At 35.4% G+C, this 26,203-nt stretch overlaps 1 protein-coding gene across 2 annotated transcripts in view; it reads left to right on the forward strand.

Annotated features, from left to right (window-relative positions):
- Nucleotides 1-1,275: 1,275 nt before the first annotated feature.
- Nucleotides 1,276-26,203, forward strand: part of LOC144966333 (alpha-1,6-mannosyl-glycoprotein 2-beta-N-acetylglucosaminyltransferase-like) — a 78,321-nt gene continuing 53,393 nt past the window's right edge. The window contains exons 1-2 of one of the 2 annotated variants that reach the window (XM_078902645.1): nt 1,276-1,514; nt 7,218-7,293. The gene's annotated coding sequence lies outside the window, so the exon portion shown is untranslated. Of the gene's footprint in view, nt 1,515-1,566; nt 1,722-7,217; nt 7,294-26,203 lie in introns of those variants that run through there. The other variant, XM_078902644.1, reaches the window with a different exon arrangement.

Consider the following 26,203-nt stretch of genomic DNA (forward strand, 5'->3'; position numbering starts at 1 on the left):
CTCAATGAGGAAACAATCCAGAAGAACACAGAGCATCTGGTGGAGCACTACATTGTGATGCGTTTAGGTCTATAACTGGACAGAGGTTTGGATAGATCGTCCTTCTTGTGTACCTTATGAAAACTATCAGAGGAGGTAACAATATAAATGAAAATGCCAAGAGGAAAGTAGAGTTTTGTCCCCTTAATGTTGACTAAACAGTGTCAGTCTCAGCTTATGTTAATTTATTTTTGTTCGTTTTCTGCATTTTCTGTTCTCTTGTTTTAGTTTTTATTTTTGATATATTTTAATCACGAAAAACAAGAACTTGTTAACTCCAGTCTGCGTCACCCAACCCGCCTAATCAAACTATAATAGAGGGAGATTTACCTGAGGCCTTGAACCACGAGGCAAAGTCTGTAGAAAGATTTTAAATCAATATTTTTTGTTTTGTTTTGTTTTGTTTTGTTTTTTTGTTAGGATTTTTTTTGTGTTGTTTTTTTTTGTTTTGTTTTGTTTTGTTTTGTTTTTGTTTGTTTTTGTTTTTGTTATTTGTTTGTTTTGAATTAAAGACTTTTTCGGATTTGATTATGAAAGAAAAACGTGCTCTTAAACATTTTCATATTCTTACGCAAATTTGAGTTGTGAAAATTAGTTGGCCTCTTTGTAGATCCCTGGTGTACGGGATTTAAAAATGGTAGCAAATAAATAAACACGATATCATAACAAATCTGCTATTATTTAATTTGATTTCATTGGCTGGTGCTGGGTTAACCAAAAGGTAAGTCGACACTCTTCGGGTTAATCAAATATTTGAGCTGGCCAATCAATATTTAAATTTGTTTTCAAATTTATCATTGCTCTGATTTCAACATTTCTCGACGAATCTTAGAGATTTAATTATTTTGAAACAGATTTCCATTAAGCAACCATTGACGATGAGATGAAAGTTGCATGTGCTTTTAGATATTTATTGACTAGAATAAAAGTGTTATTCTCTATCAATCCTGCTGAAATTTCACTCTTGGGTTCTATTTCCTTTATTCAGGCTATATTCGGTTGTTTTTGGACATTTTAGTACAAATTACCTTTTTATTGTGATTTGAGCCCAGAAGAGTCTCCACGGTTCACAGCCAATGGTCCACCCTTAACAGGTTTTTTGTAATTTTTTATATCTATTGGTTACCCCAGTTCAAAAGGCTGATTTATAAGCTCTGTAGGTCCCGTATCATTATTACGAACACACGCACCCTCACATACAAAACGACACACACACACGCGACACGGAGTACGTTCAAGATGCAGTCACATAAAAGATAACATTCTGCCAACCCACACATACTAACACGCCTTGGTTTTACGGTATACTGTCACGCTCTATTTGGTTTTTCCACGTCAATCAAAGGTTGCTGATCTGAATTAAATGATGCTACTCAAATCAATATATCAGCTCGGTAGTTCGATGGAGTGTCTTTGTATTGGTCTGTTTTAAGTTTGTCTGAAATTCATATTCAAGTTCATTGGGGACATTATGGGTGAGAATTTTAAATAGAAATTTTCATTACACGTCAAAAAAAAAAAAAAAAAAAAAGTTTGATCATCAGTTCAACTTCCGGTGGTTGACAGAGACAGAACTAAATTTTTCTGTTTTGTTGTGGGAGATATTTACAGAAGAAAGAAACTAGATTCTTTTCATATTTTTGAGATGAATCGTTATGTTGTTTTCTACAATTTTCATAAGGGTAAGTCTATTACAATACTTTATTTTCTGTGCTGTCCATAATCGAGATTCAACTCCTTCGAGTGAGCGAGGCAGACAAGTAGAAGGCAGGGGCAGGTGTTATTTTGATTTTTTAGATAGCTAAACAAGACTAAGACGGCGCAGGCTAAGGTCTAGAACTATCAATGGTATTTATCCACGTCTAAATAACATTTTCACTAAGTGCCAAACAAGTCATGAATAATTTTTAAAAGCCAAATATAGAAAAATGTCAATGAGGTACGAAATCAAATCAGTCAAAAATTAATGCAGTCAATTGAAAGAAGACACAACAACAAAGTAGGCACTTTGATAACATTTTCAATCTCAAAATATCTTGATTTGACTCAGTCAGGGGGGTGGGACTTGAAAAAACATAAAATTTGATACCTTATTTGTTTCTCTACGACCTACGATTCCAGAGTTATTTATATTTTTCTATTGAAATTTTTTGTCAATTTTACAGAGAGAATCTGTGATCTCACTGCTGCCTCAAAACCAGCATCTCGCGGCGATCGGGAAATTTTGAGTTTTACAGTCAACATGGCCCACTTATTGTTTTCAGTAATTTTGTTTCAATTAAAAAATAAATGGCAAGTGTTAGGTATCATTTTAATGGTCAGAAAATAAGCTTTATTTTCATATAAATCATTTTCATGGATGAAAAGTATGGAAAAAATTAAGGATAAATGAAACTGGAAAAAAAATATGAGGTTTTTGTCCTAAAAAGTGGGGTTGATGGCGGAAAAAATAAAATAATGAGCGAGTGTCTCAATGTTGATGAAATTTGGCAGAGATATTCTTCAATTAATTGTCTATCGATGTATGAAGTATAATTAAAATGTATCCATAATTTTAAAAGTTCTTATAATTCAAATATTTATAAATTTTTATTACATAAGCTTTCTGAGAAATACAATCAAGAATTAAGAATGAAATACACCGTTTGAAAGCTTGTTTTGTGCCCTTTATAATGATACCAAAGTTAGTCACATAGGTTCACAAATAACGCCATGGTGACCAAAACAGTAAAGGGTCAAAAATAAAGTTCCAAAAAACGAGTTTCACCTTACAGTGAGCCTATCGGCGGCCACTGGACTGGAGTTATCAAAGTGCCTAAACAAAGAAAAGTGAAGAAAAGTCCAACAAAGATAAGATGCCAGATCCATTTTTTTCATCGCTGTGCTTATTGCCAGACATGTCCCGTAGCCTATGGCATAGCCCATACCATTCCACCCCCGAGCCTTCCACCCCACTGTAAAAGAAAAGTGAGAGGAGGAGTTCCCGGTAAATTATACTTTCAGGTTTAGTTTTTGGAAGTGTCAGTGTCAATTGCCAAGGAGTGAGTCCTTGGTAGTTGACGGTTCATCAACTGCCAAGGAGTAAAATTGGAGTTATTTCAGTCGAGCCTCAATTTGCACGCAGACAAATCTCGAATCCCATCACTTTCTTCCAATCATTCAATTATTCTCATTCATTCCTTGTCAATTGTTGAAAGGAACGAGTCTACACTCGTTGGCATTTGTTTTTAATTTGTATGTCTTTTCAAGAATTCCAAGACGAGTTTAAGATCATATCAAAACAAAAATTACTGTTGTTTTGGATTCAGCGGGGGGAAAAACAGCTGGACGAAGTGACAAATCCCTGCCAAGTCCTAGATTTTTTAAAAAGTAGGATTTCCTTTGGTTTAAAAGAAATTATACTGCACACAGAAACAATTCACGTAAAACATTTTTGCAACATGATCAATCCTTGGCATTTAATCGTAAATAACTAGTAGACGATTTACCAACTGGAAAGGTCCATGACAAAAGGAGGAAATATGAGAGAGAGAGAGAGAGAGAGGGAAAGAGGAGGAGGAGAAAATTAATAAATGAAACAGAGACAGAGATAAAGAAGAAAAAAATGAGAGTACCACTAATATTATTAGACCTGTAAATTCTCAGTCATTTAACTGAAACCAGTCAAGTCGTAAAATTCAAATATTTTTAAAAAGGAAAGAAAGAAAGAATTCATGAATCGTAGTCGAATGACCGTAATGTAATTAGGAATGTTCCACAGCGCTATGCATAGCTCATGGGCCATTTATATTAACGATAGATAATATATTGCCAAGGCTAAGCGACACTTTTTAGAATTGACGTGTCTGAACACATCCCAGTGTATTTTCACACAGCCTTCGTGAAATTATTTTTACACTTTCCAAACCTGTCGTGGTCCCAATGGTAGCCAATTTTAACTGAGCCGCTGAGCGATAAATTTCACTGTTTAGTCTAAGCCAAAATTGACCACATTTACCTGGAGGGAAGTAAAAGTATGAAAAAATTAAAATGCGAAAGCCGGAAGTGCGTTATATAGACACCATAAATTCGAAAGTTAGGGATTGTTAGAGTACATTTCGATTGCCTCACATTGTAAACAAACTGGTTGACAGTTTCTAGTTTCTTCACTGATTGGGTACCTAATTATAACGAACAATGGTAAGTAGCCTAATTAATTCCCACGGAAATTTGTTTTCTGCCATTGTTTTGCTCAAGCGAGCTTGCTGTTTAATATTCATTTCGATTCTTTGGATTTTTCCGCTACGATGTATTACGAAGAGAATCAGTTTCAGTCAATTTTTATAGAGCTCATTTACAGGTCTATATTATTATTAATATATCACTATCACTCCATACTCAAGTCTTTTTTAAAGGAAACTTACGTAGGCTTTTGTGACTGTAGAGCCCAGTAGTTAAACCACCTTTCGATATCTTCTCTTAAGCTTCGTTAGTTTGAATCTGCCCTCTTCCCCCTTCCCTACCTTTTCCTATTTTGTCTCTGATTATTTATTTGTTCTGTTTCTGAGCAAGATAAAAATATGTGCATAAATGGGGGAAAGCCGATGGGCACATTCTTTTAATGATTTTCTTTTCAACCCATCCGACCCAGCAGCCTTCTTCTCGTTCAGTTTCGAAAATATAAATCTCATTTCTTCTTCACTGACCTCAGTAGTCATTTCATCTTCCTGTCTAATTTATGTTTTACATTTTCAAAATTAAATTTGTTTGCTGTGTCGAAGCATGAATAAAATTTGTTTAGAATTTCAGTTTCGATGTATTCTGGTATAATCGTGGGCTTTGGATTATTGTTGACAGCAGTTTTATGACCCCGCCATGTATCCTTTATAGAAGAAAAGCATTTTTCAATTTTATTTTTCTACTTGTCTCTACAACTAGATATTACTCTCTTTATCTCTTTTTGTTTTTTTTAAAGATATTTTTTGTTTCCACTGGTAAAGAGGTTTTTTATTTTTTTTTTTTTTTGTTTAAAAGAAGTTTTAGATCTTTTGTTATCCAAGGCTTGTTGTTAGGATAATATCTTATTTATTTTTTTACAACACACCAGCTATTCACACAGTTTTAAACACTCACTCACACAGTCATTCAGCTCATCCACACTATCACATGATTCGATAAAAACATTCCAGTCAGTACATTCAAAACAACCACGCAAATCTTCACACACACTTCCGTTCCAGGTAATTAACAAGTTTCAATAACTGTTGCTCAGAAACAGAACAAATGTATAATTAAGGCATTGAAAAAGAAGAAAGAAAAGAAAATCTTGCTTAGAAACAAATCAAATAATCAGACAAAATATTGATGAATGACTAAACAAAATAAGTTAATTAGATATAAGTAAGTAATTACGATCAAGACAAACCAAATGATCAGAGATGACAATATAATCAAGAGCACCCCCCCCCCCCCCAAAAAAAAAAAAACAAGAAAAGGAAAAAAAAGAAACGGGGGGGAAAAAATCTTTCTCAAAATCAGAAGTTATAATCACAGTGTCCATGATAATAATCGAAATGGAGTAGATAAGTACCAGAAGACAATAGAGTATAATCACCTTTTTTGTCAGCGATGGGGATTCGGATACAGGGTTCAAATCTCCATCACTGAGATAGTTTTTAATCTCTAATGTCATCTGGCATTCTCTACTCCTTCTATTTCATGTCATTATAAAAATAAGTATCTGCTCCTCTCACTTCTCAGAATTGAAATTCACCTCATATCAGTGCTTACTTAATTGTATATGTGTTATAGGTTTGTGTTGAGAATAAAGCTCATAGCAAACCCACCAATTAACTTTTGCTGTACTTTTGTGTTACCCTCTGACCGCAAGGAATTGTAAAAGGGATTCAAGATAGAAACTAAGTTTAAAACAACTTTTTTTTTTTAGAGCGGAGTATGGTGCTGACAGCAGAGCATTCTTCAAGCAAATTTATGCTTTTCCAGTCTGGTCTATGGTTAACTCTCATTGCAGCAAAAGTTGTTATTCTCTATTTTCTTCTGGACTTCTCTACTCCTTTAATCTCTCCTCTTTATAGGCATAAGTGTCTCTCCTCTCACTTCTCTTAATTGATATTCAGCTATATAGAAGCTAACTCAATCATCTCAATGCTTAAAACTACTTTTTTTAAAAGCATTCTTAATAGTCAGGTCTAGGGTTTAACTCACCATTGCCGCGAAAGTGTTTATTCTCTATTGTCTTCTGTCACTTCTTTACATCTTTTATTTCTGGTTATTAATAACTTAGTGCCTTTTCATTAATTTTCCTGTTGTTTCATGTTTTTCATGATATAAAGAGTGCAAATAAAATGCCCTTGATAGTTTATATTCTCTTCCCAACACTCCTCTGTACTACATGATTGGGGATCCATTTAGGAATGTAAGATTGCTTAAGCCAGACCTGCCAACCTGGACTTGGAAAAATTCGTAGTTTTCAGAGTTTTTAACATATTAGAGAGTTGTATTAGATACTTGTAAAAATTACCAATTTGTCATTAATATGTTGGAATATTGCTTTTAACTCCCTTTATGGACTAGCTACGGCAACAAAACTTTGTTTTCAAGAAGTTTTAATGAAATAAAGATATATATCGATTTGGAGCCAAAAATCCATAGTACTACCAAATTCTCGCAGTAGTAGATCTGGTTTAAGCGTACAGAGGAGGGGATTTTGCTTCCTAACTTCAAGAGCAAAAATGACAAAAGAACAGCAAGACGAGAAAGCAGATTGCATATGAGTGACTGGAGTCTGGAACTGTTACCCAAAACTAGTGTGTTGAGCAAGAAATATAACACTTTATTGCAGAAACACTGGCTTGATGTTCCCAAATAAAGTATAGTGTCTACATATTTATCTGTGCTCTCTTTTATTCAACATTGTTTATTGCAACACATAGCAGACAATGGGATTCATTCATTTTCTTTTCATTTTTGTTCTTAAGTCGTGTTATCTGAATAATGCTTATAAATGCATTGGCATAATAATATTATTCAATGGGTCGTTTTAACTTATTTTAGAAATTTGCCTTTGTTGATTTCTTTTTTTTTTATCATTTGTTTGGTTTAATTTATTATGGGTTTTTTTTTTTTATTATGGTCAATTTTATTTATTTATTTGTCGTTTTGTTTTGCTTTTTGTCTAGATATTGTGATGGACATTTTTCAAAAATGCCACTGGATTGTATAAGAAGTTGGATTCAAACACCCTGTTGAGTTATTGTGAGTATCTATGAAAATATGAATGCATATGAATGATTTTCTTCAATTATAAAAATTTATTGTAGTTTTCGAAGTCATTTTATGATATTTTCCAAGTGTGTAAGTTTCTCTCAATCCTAATTTGCCAAAATATAGATTTAGAGGCTTACTTGAAATAATGATGATAATGAGTATAATAATAATCATACTCATAAAAATAGTTACAATAGTTATAATAATAATATTTATAATAACAGACAATCTTATGTTGTTTGAACTGATGTTTGACAATTCCCAATAAAATGCCAAACATTGAATCAATGAGATTTGAAGTTGTCCCTAATCTCCCATTACATATAGGAAGAAATACAGGCGACTTTTCATAAACCATTCACCACTTTATTGTGAAATTCTCTTTTGAAATGGTGCTTATTTTGCATGTTTTTGATTCGGCTTTTGGCCTGTTGTTAAACGTTTCATTTTTTAGGGGAGGATGAATAGTTGAGGTCTTGGGAAAGGTTTTTTATTCACATTTTCTCACTATATTCAGGTATAGGATGAGTATTTTTAAAGCTCTTTCAGCAAATTTAATTGATTTTGCGCTATCAGTACCACAATTGCCTTTGCCACCACATTGTCATATCTCTTTCACCACATCAACCTCGTACCTTACTATTTATGACATCTGAAATTCTATTTAAAATTTGATAGTCTTTTCTCTTATCATAGAGTGCGGCTATGTGATCTTGTGGAATGACACTCACTTTCGGATTGGAAGGTCCTTGGTTCGAGCCTCGTTCAATGCATAGTTGAGTCCCGGAAAAGGTTCTCTACTCACATTCTCTCACCTTACTCAGGTGTAAAATGAGTACCTAGTCGTAAACAGTGTTCGCTCTGTCTGAATAAAATTGTAATGTCGTTTAACAGGCGTCATGTCTCCTTTTGCATGTAACGTGTTGCTGTTGGTCATGAGCCCTGTGTAAAGCGCTTTGAGTGCATTTATTGTATATTGCGCTATATAAAAGCTCGAGTTTTTGTGTGTTTTTATTTGTTTTGTTTTTTTTAGAGTTTTCTTTTCATGTAGAAATATTGAAAGAAATATAATCGGGTAAATAATAAGACTGATTAACCAGAATTCATAGACTGACTTATTAAACCTGGTTCACAATATTATTACTTTGTTAACTTGTAAGTTCATTTAATACATGCTTATTGCGTTGGTTAAAATTGGATGGTATTTGGCATTGTGTTTACTTATCATATAGTTCTAATCAGTTATCACTTAAGAGTTATAGGATGTATAAAAATACCATCCGAATTCCCTTTTCTTGTTTGCGGAAATTCCTCTTTCAGCATTAAAATTCCTCTGAGTGGTGTCTGAAATTCCTGTGAGCCAAATTTTAAGTTGGCGTCTCTGGATATAAAACATGTTACTGTTGGTGACAAGCAAATTCCAAGCACTCCTGTCCAGATTGAAATGTGTAGGATGGCTAACACAAACATACAACTAATTGAATTGCAGTCTTACCTAAGTATTTATGAGGTTAGGATTAAATCCCATGTTATTATTTTATATAAAAAACGTGCAAAGACTTGAGCTTACATGACAGTGCAACGACATATTATACGAGGGCTCTTTCATAATTAGTAAAATCCGCGTTTTTTATGCTATCAACAAAATTCTTGCACGTGTTCATACCTTGACTCGTCCTTCATTTCTCTACGTAACAGCCAAGTCTGTCGACACACTTCTGCCAACGCCGCACCATGGAATAGATACTCTCTCGGAAGAAATTTCCGTCAAGGTTTTGTAGCCATTTCCGCACATGGTCAACAAGCTCTTCATCGACACCAAAGCGCTTTCCTGCCAGCTCACGTTTCAGTGGCCCAAAGAGGTGATAATCAGATGGTGCGAGGTCTGGACTGTGTGGTGGGTGTGGCAAAATCTCCCATCCATATTTCTCTAGCCAACCTTGCGTCACTCGTGCTGTGTGGGGTGTAGTGTTGTCGTGTTGCAAAATGACCCCGTTGGTCAACTGCCCTGGGCGCTTTCTGCGAATGGCTCCCTAAGCTTGTCAAGAGTTTGGCAGTACCTTGCAGCATTGATTGTTTCTCCAGGTTGTAAGGTTTCGAACAGAATAACACCACGACTGTCCCAGAAAACAGTTCCCATTATTTTCTTTGCTGACCGCATGACTTTGAATTTCTTCGCGACAGGTGAGGATGGATGTTTCCATGTCATCGAATCTTGCTTTGTTTCTGGGGTGCAATGGTGCAACCAAGTCTCATCACCGGTGACTATGCTGTCAAGAAAAGTCACATCGTACCCTAGAAAGTCTCCGCCGGCGTTGGCAGTATGCCCGTGAACCCTGCGTGAGCTCTTGCTTCTTCTCAAAAGTTCCCTGCAGATGTCCAATCTTTGTTTTTTATGATTGTCTGTCAATTGCTTAGGAACCATCTTGCGCTGACTTTTTTGTAGCCAAGTTCATCAAATACAATTCTATGGGCAGAAGTTTCCGAAATTTCAAGACTGCTTGCGATTTCATGAAGTTTCAACCTCCTGTCTTGACGAATAAGCTCATCAACTCGCTTCACATTGTCTTCTGACGTCGCAGTTATCGAACGCCCTCTCCCTTCCCTGTCTGTCAAGTCGGAATGGCCGGCTTCAAACAAATTACCAGTGATAGACTTGTGTACGGCTTATAACATGCTCACCATATACACTCTGAAGTTCTTTATGAATTTCGGTAGGATTCAGACTTTTGGCGTTCAAAAAACGTATGACAGCTCTGATTTCCTCCTTTGACCAAGTTTCAAGGTGGGCCGCCATCTTTAAAATCGTCTAGAAATTCATTGTGCAAAACGATGCACTTCATAATTTCTGGGAATATCCGTAAGGAAATAAGGAATATCATGTCGTTTACAGAATTTAAAAATCTCCACTGGTTGCTGAGCAATGGGCATTTTTCTGTTATTTCTGAAAGAGCCCTCGTATGTTGTAGTGGTGGTAGGGATGATGATGTGGTGGTAGGAATAATGACGATTGTTGTAGTATTGGTGGTTCGTATACGACTACTACTACAACTACTACTACTACTACTACTACTACTACTACTACTACTACTACTACTACTACTACTACTACTACTACTACTACTTCTATTCTACTAGTACTACTGTTACTACTACTTCTACTACTACTACTACTACTACTACTACTACTACTACTACTACTACTACTACTACTACTAACACCACAACGGCTACCTGATACTACAGCTTCATTAACACCACTAAAACTGTCATTACTTCTTTGACTACTTTGCATATTATATGTTGAAACTGGCATATCATACGAAGAGACTTTTTAGGAAGAAAAAGTATTTCTGTATATTATTTACTTTATTTACTTCCTCCCTCCACTCTCTGTCTCATAATTTATTTTCCGTGGTCTGGTCGCATATTCTGTTTCAAGGTCGTAATTTTGACTCTAAAATTTTGCTGGACACTCTGCAACTATCACCTTTCTGTCAGCTTTTATTTTCTTTATGTCTTTTTTTTTAGCTTTATAAAGCGCAATATCCACTAAATGTGCTCAAAGCGCTTTACAAGGGGTCCCTGGTCAACAGCAACATTTAACATGTAGGATGGGACGTGACGCCTGTTTGGCGATATTACAATTTTTCTGACAAAGACAACGCTGTTAACGGCCAGGTACTCATTCTACTCCTGCAGTACGGTGAGAGAATGTGAGTAAAGAGCCTTTTCCAAGGACTCAACTATACGCCGAGTGCGAGGCTCGAGCCCAGGACCTTCTGATCCGAAAGCGAGTGTCATACCACTAGACCACATAGCCGCATGTCCAGTTCTTTCAGAGACATCATGTTTACCCGAAATTCAAAACATCTAAATTGATTGTCACACACCGCCACCCACCCTCTCCCACACCCATTTCGCCCATTTCATCCATTGTGTAAAAAAGTGGGTTCCAGTTCAATCCTATCATTTGTAATCCCATTCCCGTATGTTCTGGCAAATTTGTTCCCCCCTTATCGGGGAAACTCGGAATTCATAAATGATTGAGATCAATAGTTATCGATTTTATTGGAGGCTTTGTTCCTCTGTCCTATTCTTCTTTGATACACAAAGTGTTTTTGTGAGATAATGGACTATGTGTGTGTATGACTCGGTACCTGTGGTTTCCATCAATTAGCTAGCCTGATTATTTGGATCATGAATACGCATTGCAGTTAGGTCTCAGGTATATCCGTCAATTTTAGTTTCATATAATAATAATAATAATAATAATAATAATAATTATTATTATTATTATATTATTATTATTATTATTATTATTATTATTATTATTATTATCGTCGCATCATCATTATTATTATTATTATTATATTATTATTTATTATTATTATTATTATTATTATTATTATTATTATTATTATTATTATTATTATTATTGTCATCATCATCATTACAACATACTCCTTCATCTGCATATACTACGATTATACTAATACTAGTCATATATATACGATTATTACTTCTTACTACTTACCTATTGCATATTATTACAAGCAGGGCCCCTATATTTTGATGTCAATTAACTGTTTATAATACTCGGCTTCCTTTGTCTTTCACGACACACTATTAACAAGCGTGTTTCTAGAACTTGTCTAACTGAAACGCTATCAGTGGGACTGTCCACCTGTCCCACATGAACATAGGATAGAACGTCATTATATGGTGGTGCGAGACCATAAGAAGCCCCTGGCCAAGTTCCACCTAAAGTCTTTACCTTCTTGCCATGAGGGTTCCGATGCAAAAAGTTTTGGCAACGAAATCATCATAAATTTAAAGCGTAAATTCATCCTTGTAAAATACGACCTCGCACATCAAATTATACTTCGAATTTCTCCTTGCCCCGTGAAACATCCTCCTTTTTTTTCTTTTTTATTTGTTTTTTTTTTTTTTAATTTTCTTAGGTACGACATTCGTAATTATATTATTTTATGTTCTGTTTGGAAACGTGTGTGTGTGTGTGGGGGGGGGGGGGGGGGGGACGCAACAGCTTCTGATCTGTGATATTTTTGATGATTGTGTATACGCAACAGCTTCTGATCGTGATATTTATTCTTATCTAAATTCAGGATCTGAATATGTGTTGTTCTGGTGTGTGTGGGTGTGTGTGTGTGTTTAGTCCCAATCGTCGTGAATAAACAGTTGGTAGCGCAACAAATGAGGCCCATGTACTAGTTTGTCAACGCAATTTTTGTTTCTGATTGCATTTCCTTGAGTGATTTATTTTGAGAAAAAAAATTGCACTTTTGACTTGGTATATATATATATATATATATATATATATATATATATATATATATATATATATATGGGTCAAATCACCGGGATTTTGAAATAAAGATCCCATTGTCTCCTTTGGGATTCGAATCAAACGGTTTTTTCCATATTTTAAAGCGAGTGATTTTATATCGACTTTCCTGTTCCTCTGAATTTGAATATTATAAATTATAGATTGAAAATAAAATGGATCCCAGAACTTCTCTTGTTAATCATCATCCATCGACTGAGTATGACATCCCGTTATATTACATTTTAGTATAGATAGGCTATTGATGTCGCGAATGTTATAAGCATACAAGCAACTAACAAATAAGGGGGAAAAATGATCATTTTAAAATCCTAACAAGAAATAGATGACGTGTACTAGGTATTTTACTCTAAGATTTTAAAGAATTTCACACATAATAATAAATCTGTATAATTTTATCGATTGAATATGTGTGAATAGCAAGTCTGATTGTAAGCACAATATTTAAAAAATATATCCACGACAATTTTTTTTTTTTGTAATGTGGTCAACCGGATAAAATAATAATTACCTTTAATATAGGGATTGTTCAAGGCTTTCCGTTTTGTTTTTGTTTTTTTTTTTTTGTTTTGTTTTTTTTTATCAAACAACACAACTGACTTATTGAATTCTGTGGCATGGATATCGTCCTCGATAGCTAATTGAATTGGGTGGAAAGATTGGAGGTGGATTGCATCCATCTCGTCGTGGTCATAGTGTGGGGTTGTCCATGATATTTCGATAAAAAGTTTCGATTCGGCATGGACATCATTGGTTTGACTTTCAGCTCAAGATAAGACTGAATGAAGGTTTTGTAGCGTTTTGTTTTTGCCATTTCTTTGTATGTTGTTTCGCTTGTAGTATCTGATTTTGTTTTGTTGGGTCATATTTTGGCTCAGTGGTACGGTCTTTGCTTCCTACCCAAAAGGTACCGAGTTGATTCACCCGCCGCTGCGTTGTGTAGCCTTGAGCCAATCACCTCGCCCTAGCTCACTTTGTGGCGGCGCGGTGGAATCTGGCTGCGCTGGTATAATTCAGTTCCAAAGACCTAAAGACAACTTCCCTGGTGGATATAAAAGGAATCATTTATTTTATTATTATTTTATGCTCAAATTGCTGTGGAATTGACACCCTCGACTCCATCGTAAGTTGTAGCCAATGTGCCTGTTGTTGAGAGTTCATTGCAGATTTACAAATACGTTATCTCTACCTATGACATTTCTATCAAACATATTACCCATTTATTTTTTATTTCTTTCGTTCTCCTGTTTTAACTAGACGAAAAAAATTCAGCCTATCCTTTAAATGATCTGAACACATGTTAATCATGTTAGATTAAAGTCATAATAATGGTTGTACTTTCAGGGCAACCATTTTATTATAATGGTATCATATTTTCAGAAATTCATCAAAATAAAAACCAAGGTTTTTTACAATTAAAGATATGGAAATGACAGAGTCACAAATGTTCTTCCATTAGAATGGTCTTTCCCTGTTTTCTAAAAACGATAAATTCAGTTTTATCATAATTAAATTTTAGCTTGTTTTGGGTCATCCAGAGTTTGATGTGAGAGACGCAGTTAAAGATATTTGTCTTGTCTGAAATAAATTAAGTTGGAAGAAGAAATTGGGAAATATAGCTGTGTATCATCGGCGTAAAGATGGTGTCTGATGCTGTAGGACTGAATGATGCTAGTAACAGGTGTGGTGTAGACTGTGACACAGAAATGGACCCAAAACGGCACGTCCAAATAAGTGTGATTGTTGTCGAAGAAGTTCCATTTATACACACTCGTATAAATAAGCCTTATTTTGACGGGCCTGTTGCACTGATTTAGTTTTTGAACCTATGCTTTATGAAGAGCTGCCTTTTCCACAAGGATTTTCTTTATTTCTTTTTTCTTCTGCTTTCTTTTCTTTTCTCTCCTTTCCTTTTTTTAAATTATTAAATAGATCCTGGCAGGAATGTCAAAATCCCGTTTTTCCTTTATTATTTTTTTAAAGAATGATTTAGTGATATATGCGCATGTATATAGGACTTATTTTGGAACTGTAAAGTATTGCTTAGGGCATTTTTCTCTTAGACCCCAATGTGGAGAATCACGTGTCTTATTGTCTCATGATCAAGTTTAACGAATCAGAATTTATAAAGACTGTAAGGTTTTCTATGTGTTTGACTAGGGTGGAGAATCACGTGTCTTAGTGTCTCACGATCTAGTTTAACGAATCAGTCGACAGTCGTCATAATGTAAATAATGGTAGTGATTGGAAAACAGAGCAAACTACACGGGTGTTACTATCGATGTCTAAATAAAATACTCAATGTTCTACCGCCTGATCAATAGAACGAACACAGAAAGCGATGTGTAAACTTAAACATTTATCATTACGATCGAGAAAGTCGTGCGATAACTATCTAGTCACCCATCTGGCGGTATAAAAACAATAACAACGATCAGAGTGAGGTCAATATTCATTCACGTTAAAAAGAACTCAATATGGTTGTCCGAACACGGGCGAAGATGTGTCACAAATTCCATGTTTTGATTGGTCAAAATCTACTGGTTAATTCAGAACATGTGGGATACTTTGGAGAAAGAAGTACATCTTCTTGGTCCTCATCATAAAACGGAGATGATTAATAAACCAGCTTCTCCAAGAGTGCGGCTATGTGGTCTAGTGGTATGACACTCGCTTTCGGATCGGAAGTTCCTGGGTTCGAGCCTCGCGCTCGGCGCATAGTTGTGTCGTTGGAAAAGGCTCTTTACTCACATTCTCTCACCGTACTCAGGTGTAAAATGAATACCTGGCTATTAACAGCGTTGTCTTTGTCCGAAAAATGGTAATATCGCCTAACAGGCGTTATGTCCCGTCCTACATGTTAAATGTTGCTGTTGACCAGGGACCAACTGTAAAGCGCTTTGAGCACGTTTATATAAAAGCTCAATTTTTTTAAGATGCCCGTAATAATCTCACCGAAGAACTTATTGAACGTTTAATTCACGTTGTCCACACTATTGCATTGCGAGTAAATTCCATACACCAAGTTAAAGGAGGGCACACAAAGAATTAATGAAATTGTGGAAATTTGTAAACTCAAGTTTTTGGTGTCGTTTCTTAAACTTTCGATAAAATTTTATACAGGGCATTTAAATTATCATATTTCTATGCAATAATATAGAAATATGATAATTCAAATATATATATATATATATATATATATATATATATATTATATATATATATAATAGTTGATGTTTGAAGGATGAAGAAGAAGAACGCGAATTGACATTATTATATCTTAGAGAGAGAGAGAGAGAGAGAGATTGGTTGATTGATTGATCACGTAAAGCGCCTTGAGCTTGTACAGATGGGAAATGTGCTATATAAGTGTAATTTATTATTATTATTATTATTATTATTATTATATTATTATTTTATTTTTTTATTATTATTATTATTATTATTATTATTATTGACTCTAACTTTGGGCCTAACTTACATAACCTACCGCTTCCTTATTGCTTTTCTGATGGTAGAAATGATTTAAAGTGTAATGAACCATTTCGTCGACCGACTATACTCCTTTTTATTTATTTTTTTTTTTAAACTATCTTTCCATGCACGATCATCCCCTTGGTTACAAGAACTTATTTTGTCAACGCCCACCATTCTTGCCAGTCATCAGCACTTAGCGTGATATTCATGTCGCCGCTCTGCTGCTATTGTAAATTGACGGCAATCAATCGTCCCCTTCTTCTAAATGTTACGCTCTGTTTAACAGCTTTTCTACTGTCACCTTGAGTTCAGTCAGTTTCCCATAAAGTCTAATATAGAAGGAACGGAATTGACGTCACTCAGCTCTATGTTGTTTTTATACAGCCATTTTAATGATTTATTGTTCTCACAAAATGATAGACTGTAAACGTTCTATCTAGGTTACACATAGTTTTGTGTGTTGGTACGTTATTTCGACTGGCGGATGTTGTATTTTACCTAAACCCATAGTATCAAAAGAAGGATCGAAGTTGATGTCATTCAGCTCTTAATTATTCTTTTTAGACAACCCGTTAGTGATTAGTTCTCTCTAAATTATATCAATCAGACTATAAAGGATAAAGGTTACAAACGGCTTTGTGTGTTGTTATGTTAACTTTGACTGGCGGCTGTTGTGAATATTTTACTTAAACGCGTAGCATCAATATGTACTGTTAAAAAGTAGTAGGGGTCAGCCCCTTGTCAAATGATTTACATGCTCGTGTGCCATGTGCGTCCTGATTTGAAAATGACGCTACGATCTTTGTTGTCAGTTTATTTTGTTGTTTATAGGGTCAGCTCACTGTTGATTAACCAGTACATTTTTGACCAATCAAAATACGGGATTTGTGACATACCCTCAAGCCTACTCAGACAAACATAGCTGTTTGTTTATAAACAATAAATTGAATGAAATTTATATACAATAAATTGAATGAAATCAACATATCTCTGCTCTTTGGTATTGTTTTTAGACCGCCAACGGGGAGGATCTATAGATAGTTCGAAGTTGACGTCACTCAGGTCTTTGTTGTTGCTTTTTGCTATCCGCGTTTATGAGAAATGTTCACTTAATTGTATTAACCAGACTATAAACGATCATGGTTACACAAAGTTGTGTGTGTTGGTCCGTTATAGATAGAATGCGCTTGGCTAAGAAGCTCATAACATTGCCATCCGGAAATGTAACGGACCAGCACACAAACTCTGTGTAACCATGAACTTTTATAGTCTGGTTAATAAAGTTTAGTGAGAACAACTCACAAACGCGGATGGCAAAAACAATAACAAAGGCCTGAGTGACGTCATCTGCATACTATCTATACTTCCGGATGGCAATGTTGTGAACTCCTTGGCCAGGCGCATACTATCTATATTCTTTCCTTTTCTTGTGCTCGAGGTCATTGGTCACATTGCAAAGTGTGCTCAAAATGGCCCATATATTGAAAAGTGTTGACAGTTCGAGAAATATCCTACGTCACAATACGCTTCACCAGTCGTGACGTCACTTCCCTCGTAATGACGCATGGTAACTTAGTAACTGGCTCTAAACTATCGGAACAATGGCGGACGCCCTTATGAAATATTTCTCCAAACGAGCATAAAAGTGTATCCAGAGGAGAAAAACATTATAAATATGATCATGTTTTGACTTTTATACATTCTGATCACATGACATATGATAAGTTCTAGCCAGCATGAAGAAGAAAACGTACCGATTTTTTTCGAACCATGATGGCTGCCGTTGCTGGGCGACGTGACATCAGACTATTGAATCCAATTGGTCATTGTGCTCGGCACGACTCGTGAGTATGTTTACAATTTAAACAAAGCTGCGTGTTTACATTTATTGAGAGATGTCCATTCGTTGTACAGAAGCAAGTTATTTGGACGAAAGCATGAATACAGATCGTTCAAATTGGGTGATTACAAGTTGGTTGGTTTTTTTTTTTTCAATCAGACTAAAACTTTTTGAATTTAACAGTTTTCTGTGTTGCTTCTGTTGATCAAGCGGTAGAACAGTGGGTATTTTACTTACACACACACCATCGATAATAATACCAGTGGTGTTCGCTATGTTTAGCAATCATTGACAAAGTATACATTCGGCTGTCCTAGAGAGAGAGATAAAGTTGTTATCTGAAGAAGTGTCCCAATGACACACGCATATACACGGTTTGTTTTTTTTTTTTTACAATGACAATGACATACATTTTCTAGATTAAGTGAATAACACGCCATGCTGTGGTTTTGTTGGTGTCCTCTGGGTATTGAATGACGTGCTGCAATTTCTTGGAACTATCTGGTTTTTAGAATTTAGTGAGAACTAATTTTTAAAATGGCTGTCTTAAAAATAATAACAAAGAGCTGAGTAACGTCAAATTATTGAGTTATGTTATGGCTGGGGACGGGGAAAGTTTTTCACGACAATTTTTTTTTTTAATCCTCTCCTGTTCACACATTCTATACTCTCTTGTTGTTTGATGTTTATTAAAAGATCCAACGTGTTTGAAAGGATGCACTTAAGAATAACGCCGTACAACCTTTTGTTCAACGATCAAAGGGCCTAATCACTTACAACTTATATTATGTCCATTAGCTAAAAAGGATCAGTGAAATTAATCGATTATGTTGTGTATTAAAATTATTACAATCAATATTATTATTATTATTATTATTATTATTATTATTATTATTATTATTATTATTATTATTATTATTATTTTATTATTATTATTATTATTGTTATTATTATTATTATTATTATTATTATTATTATTATTATTATTATTATTATTATTGTTATTGTTATTATTAATGACTTGGTTACGAAAACAGTGAATACGAATTACTCTAGCACAAAATACTCGATTACCGCTTAGCGTCCTTTTCAAAAAGACTGGCAGCACGTGGTAAAATTTGATTTCAACTTGCATGGTCGAGTTAGTATACACTTTCAATTTAAGAAAAGTCATAAGACTTTTCTTTCATTCCGAATGTATTTATTTTCCTTTATTTGCTTTGCAAATAATCTTATGCAGCTGTAGAGAAGAGAAAATCGGTTCATTCAAATTTTTTTAAACAATTCTCTACAATTTGTTTTTTTTTTAAGATGGAAGGTCGATCTTGACCAAAGCTTTGCTGGGGTCCCTTCATTACATTTTTTTTTTTAATGGGACCCTACACTTTCAGTCATGTCTTTGCCGCATATTTCGTCTTTATTTTATATTAAAATAAAAAAATTCCTTTGCCGCATATTTCCCCTCTTTTTTTTTGGACATTAAAAAAAAACGCATGGGATGCGATTAGGAAGGGTGGGGGGGGGGGGGGGTCAGGCGTGGTGACAGATGGTCGCTCGAAAATTCGACTGGTCCTATTTTCCTGAGCGATCAGACATCGGAGGCGCGGCAGTATAAAAAAGTGGAATTTTTCTTCTTTTTTTTTTCTTTCGGATTTTCGCTGTTTAGACTTCAGATTCGTGAAGCGTCAAATTTACAATAGGTTTGATACCAAGAGCTACTATGTGTCGACTCCAAAAATTGTTGAAATTCCAATTCCATTTTTATCAATTCATCCATGTTTTATATTTTCCCCAACAATCTTTTTTTTTTTTTATTGGCCATGTATGTTTCCCCAACAGAAGGAATTTTTTCACAAAAAATTGTTTTAAATATAATACATAAATACATTGGTGCAGGATTACCGGCTATTTGAAATCGATTTAAATGTATTTCCGGCATCTAGATCACCCTGAGATAATACTAATGCTGTTTTGATACAGCAGGTCACATTTCAAAATGTGTTTCAGGCTTTTTGGATTTGTTGGAAATGGATTTCCGGCTTTTTTGGCCCAAGCTACTTGCATCCATGTAAATATAACATAACGATAATTAACGGAAATGGCCGATAAAGACATAATATCCACCCAATCCAAAATAGTATGTTGAATGGGAGAGGGGGAGGAGAAAGAACATAATATTAGATAATATTATTATTGGTCTGTCCCGATAGTCGTTTATATACCACTCGATCAACTTCTGTCCTGTGCCTCCTCCCCACCATAAGTTTTCCAAGCGTATTGCTAAATAGCGAGGTAACCAAAATGTTGTAATCCATCGGATTGAAGCCAAGACTCATTGATGGTATTGATTGTAGCCTCGTATTAACTTGTTTGAGATATTCTATTTCCTCAAACTCTATTGGTCACCCTGTGATGGGAGATTGAATATATCGAGTGTTACGGGAGTCATATTTGTATGCTTGTATGAACAGCGTGTTTACGATACGCTGTAGGTTAAAGTATGTTCCGTACTATCTTGGCGTGCCATTGGGATGTTTGACTATAACGGTCAATACGTTTTCCAGTTACCTGACCAACCGTATTGTATTTATTTGCCCATACGAACGTTGGAAATCAGTATCCTTCACCTAGAACACAACAAGCAGGATCCAATCCATGCCATTCAGCGAAGTAGCCAAGTCACTCTATTCCGCCTCCGAACAGGACACAATAGACTAAGAGGACATATGTTTACAAAGCTAGGTATTGGAACAACCCCTTATTGCCCATGTGGAACCGACCATGAAACCACTTTACATGTGCTTATGGATTGCCCATTATACAACGTGCAACGTTCGAACCACTGGGTCACCCCTACAACACTCAACACAAAGCTCTATGGTGAGGCTGAGGACCTAAAGCGGACCACAGACTTCATAGCAGATATCGGACTGCAGCCATAGATGTCCATCAGAGGAACGAAGAAGAAGAAGAAGAAGTATCCTTCACATTCAGTCGTGTTAGTAGTAAATTAATGCAATCGGTAGGTATACTCTCAGGTGAGAAGAAATAATATTGTCAACGTTTGCCGTTTGATAAAACATTCCCATCTCTTCAAACGAATACATATGTATTGGATGAGATGGGGATGGGGAGGGGGAGGGGGATGCCCGAGAGTCATGAGGTGTACACTTTTTCATCCTCGTCTTGAAATTTGAATTCATTAAATTTCACACATTTATTAAATTTCAACAAATGAGTGTGGACATGCGTGACCTCTCGACTTAAACTTCGTCTGTTATTATCGCATTTGGACTTGTAATCCAACAAAGTCTACGAAGTCGCGAAAGTATAATATTATTATGGTGAAGCTCAAATTGAAACTTGGCATTTTCTACGTTTGAGGCAGAAGCAGTCCTTGTGATATTGGTATGTATTAATTTTCATTTTCGTCATGTTCAAAGCGATTAGGCACAGTCGTCGAACTAAAGTAAAAACCAATTATTCATACCTTATTTTGATATTCGTGTATACGAAATACTGATAAATGTTAAAGGTTTGTTGAACATTACCGACTGTTTTAATTTTGATTTGGACTCAGCCATGGCGTACTAAAAGAGTCACTATAGTAGGGCTATGGACTCAGCCGATGATATTAAAAATTCGTAGCACACAATTCGACAAATTTATGTCGTAATAGCGAGGAGTAGATACCACATTCTGTTCTTAAATTGTATTGCCCAAGATTCGACAATTTTGTGCTTTAGCAGAAAGCCTATGTCGTTAGATCAGCGTTCTGTCCAAAAGTTAACGAGTAATTTATTGCTGTTCGATTCATAATCCATATGATGTCATGTTGGAGTCTGGCTCATTGGCTCTAAACACTTGTAGGGACTAATTCACCCTTTCAACTTCTCCATCATCTCCTCCTCTTTCTCCTCTCCTCATCCTCTTCCTCCCATACTCCTCCCCTTCCTCTCCTCCTCTTCCTCCTTTTTCTCCTTCCATCATTCGACTCGGCATCCCCATAGCCTATATTACATATAGTCATGCTAATAAAGCAATGTCTCGCTCAGTATCGATTTGTCTGCTGTATTGAATTCAGAATCCATTCTGTCAGGGTATCCAATTATCAAATCTGTTGAATCCTAGTAAATCTATTTACTTTTCTTGTCTCTCTAGGCGCATATATTAGATTTAAGACTCCATCCTTAACGATCATGGTTACTTGAAATTGAAAATTCAAGTTATCATTTTCGTCTTCCTTTGATGTTTGGTGTTCTCTTTTTAGCTCTATTTGCACTATGCGGTGACCAGGTTTTATTGTAAAGGCTTAAATGTTTAAAGAGCTAGAAAATGTCAAAAGTTGGACGTTTCCAATAGGTTTAATTTCAAACGCTTTAATAAATGTCTTAAGCCCAATGATGTCACAAGTTGGACCATTCCAGGTGTCGATGTAAACGCTAAAATATTTCAAGGGCAAGAACCTCTCATAAGTTGAGCAATCAGAATATTATTTATTAAGCCATGCCGATTTAATAGTTGAGCTTCGCTATCACCATCCTCTTTAAATTCAAATCTTTTACTTTGTTCCTTTCAAGATGGTCTCTAAACTATAATGTACCCCAATGAAAGTTTCCTCATTACCGTTCCATTTAATCCATAGTAAGACATCAGTTCGGATTATTGATAGTGAAACTAACGGCCATACTCTCTGTTCAGTGCCATCGATATATTCAATGATACCCATCACCTTCACCAAAGTAAAAACCTAATATAGTATAAAAGAATCCCAAGATACTAAATTGAGTTTTTAATGTCATGTTTTTTCCTTTACCGTTTTTCTTTCTATTATTTTTTTTTATTATTATTATTATTTTGTTGTTGTTGTTGTTGTTGTTGTTGTTGTTGTTGTTGTTGTTGTTGTTGTATATTTTTATTTTTGTTGATGTTTTTTTTTTATTTCTTTCCTTTAAAAAAATGATAATTTGAATCGGCGTACCAGCATTTTTGCCATCCACTAAATTGCCCAAAGTAAAAGTTAACGCCAAACTCCCCTAAACTCTTTTTTTTTTTTTTCTCCAAGCAAGGTATGGGCATTATTTTATCTATGTGTGTTATGGTCGAGAGGAAAAAGAAACAATACTATTTTTTTCATAGTGGTTGATTATGTCATTAGTTATTCATTGAGCAACATATGGCCATCTCTGTTTCTGCGCACCGTTTCACTGTCGACCTAATACTAACACTCATGTACAGTATCTGAGTATGAGTCTGAATGGCATTCCTTAATTATCGGACGTCTACATTTTATAACTATCAATACACATCACTGATGAATACAAATTAATTTGATTGCTAAATTTTAAGATATAGCTTGTATTTATGCCAAAAAGGGTTACATAGATTTGATGTAGACTGGTCAAAAGTAGAAATTTATGATACATTGTTTCCACAAATATGTACAAGTGTTCGAAAATAACGACAACTATAACAACACAACAACAACAACAGCAACAACAACAACAACAACAACAACAACAACAACAAAGACTTACTAGACACATCAATCATCACATTCTGATGACGAGGATGATGAAAAATAGAAACGGGCCGAGAAATGGGCAAGATTTTGTGGCGTCACTCTACCCAGTGAATTGTAATTTTTCCTCCAGTTTGCGAAGGTTGGAGCATGCCTTTTTCCCAGTCTTCCCTTGTTATATCATGTATTTATTCCTCGTCGGCGAGAGTAAATTTGTTGTTCCATATAGACCTGTAAATTCTCAGTCAATTAACTGAAATCAGTCAATTCGTCAAATTCAAATATTTTTAAAAAGGGAAGAAAGAAATGAATAAAGAAAGAATTCATGAATCGTAGTCGATTGACTGTAAAGTTAACTGGGAATGTTCCACAGCCCCACGCATAGCTCATGGGCCGTTTATATTAATGATGGATATATATTGCCAAGGCTAAGCGACGCTTTTTAGAATTGCCGTGTCTGAACACACCCCAGTGTATTTTCACACAGCCTTCGTGAAATTATTTTTTCACTTTCGAAACCTGTCGTAGCCAATTTTAACTGAGCCGCCGAGCGATAAATTTCACTGTTTCGTCTAAGCCAAAATTGACCACATTTACTTGAAGGACACGAAAAGTATGAGAAAGAAAAATTCGAAACACTGGAAGTTCGTTATGTAGACACCTTCAAATCGAAAGTGAAATGATTGCTACAAGCACATCTCGATTACCTCATGTTGTAAACAAACTGGTTGACCGTTTCTAAGTTTCTTCGCTGATTGGGTACCTAATTACAAAGAACAATGGTAAGTAGCCTAATTAATTCCCTCGCAATTTAGTTTTCTGCCATTGCTTTGCTCAAGTGAGCTTGCTGTTTACCTTTCATTTTGATTCTTTGGATTTTACCGCTACGACGAATTACGAAGAGTTTCAGTTTCAGTCAATTTTTATAGAGCTCATTTACAGGTCTATCCATATGAGCTCACTTGGATTGCGCTCACAGTAATATTGGAGAAGTCGTGATTAGACAGGCTGCTTTTGAAACTGTTTCTGGTTTGGTTTCTCTTCACTAAAGAGTATAGTTAGGCATTTGATAAATGGTCAGAATATGTAGTGCTGTCTGATTGAAGCCATGCAATCATATCAGCTTTTCTAGTTTCCAAAGTTGGAGTCTTGAAGTGATCAAGGGCCACCGAATGGTAGCGTCCAATACAATACAACTAGGTGCTTCGAGGAAAGGCACCAAAAGGTTCTTTAGCCAGTCTTCAAGCACCTCGGAATTGATCCCAGAATGATAGTCTCTGCATTTCAGATTATGCAGAGAAGAAAAATAGCATGGTATCCCTCTAAATATCTAGCATCTTCACCGCCTGCAAGAATAACAATGATCCTCTGTCCAGATCCCACGGGCTTTTTTTCTACCCGAATTATCAGACGTCCATTCCTTTGTCGGATGTATGTTTACGTTCACCGACCTCCATACATCTTTGGATGATATCCATATCTACGATTCCTTTCCTACCACGTCGTTCCACTCTGGTTATCTCTAGCTCGTATTTCGATAACCATCTTCTCGGGGTTGATTGTGAAGTTCCAATTCCTTAACCGACCTCTGTAATGGCTTGTTGATAGATATAATAAGACTTCTTTTCGCAGCTTTACGAGAGTGGAACCGATAGAGGTTTCGTATCGTGTCGTATCGTTTAAAACCGTATATGTTGTAAAAGCCTTTAAATGCTCTGTGAAACGTTCGTGCATAGAGACAATTTTTCAAAGTGTCATGTAGATTTTATACCGGCAATCAAGATAAACATTAGCGGGTATATGTATAATGGATGAACGCATCGATTACGGTTTTGAAACATAATATACATTTTTAAGACACATTTTCACTGAGAGTGGCCTAAAAGTATTGGATGTTTAACCAAAGAGGAAGCAAGATTGGTTTTTATACATTTTTCTAATAATATAAGAGTAATACCTTTGGTGTGGATAAGCTTTGCGCAAAATATTTTCATATGGTATATATTATATGCAAACAGTAAACAATTCCAGGCCTTTTTTAATGGGGGGGGGGGGGGGGGGGGGGGGGGCTAAGGGTATCCATAGTATATGTACGTACATATGGATTTATTTGTGTTTGAGTGTGCGTGTTGATATATGTATGTATCTAAGTACCTATGTATGAATACTGTGTTTATTTAAATGTGTTGGGTGAAAGTTTGATACATTTTAAGACAGCTGTTGGGTCTCGGTCGCACTTCAATTTGTTCGTATTTTACGGATTATGTGAGTAATTCAATATTTCTTTCACGTCTATTTAGGCTAATCCCTATTGCGTTTCATCTTTTTCTATTTGGCTTTAAAATTCTTGCCGATATTAATATTGGATTTGTTATTCTAAGATGAGACGCAATCGATTTTTAGTTTCTTAATAATATGGTCGCTGTTATATAATTCTGTGTTGATTTTCTCCCGATCTTTTACCATTCTCTTCCGCTACTGTTACAACCACTGCCACTACTACTACTACTACTACTACTACTACTACTACTACTACTACTACTACTACTACTACTACTACTACTACTACTACTACTACTACTACTACTACTACTACTACTACTACTACTTCTTCTTCTTCTTCTTCTTCTTCTTCTTCTTCTTCTTCTTCTTCTTCTTCTTCTTCTTCTTCTTCTTCTTCTTCTTCTTCTTC

This window comes from Berghia stephanieae, chromosome 2 (genome assembly GCF_034508935.2).
Source record: "Berghia stephanieae isolate SIO BIC M18660-M18661 chromosome 2, UCSD_Bste_1.3, whole genome shotgun sequence".
Taxonomy (NCBI): domain Eukaryota; kingdom Metazoa; phylum Mollusca; class Gastropoda; order Nudibranchia; family Aeolidiidae; genus Berghia; species Berghia stephanieae.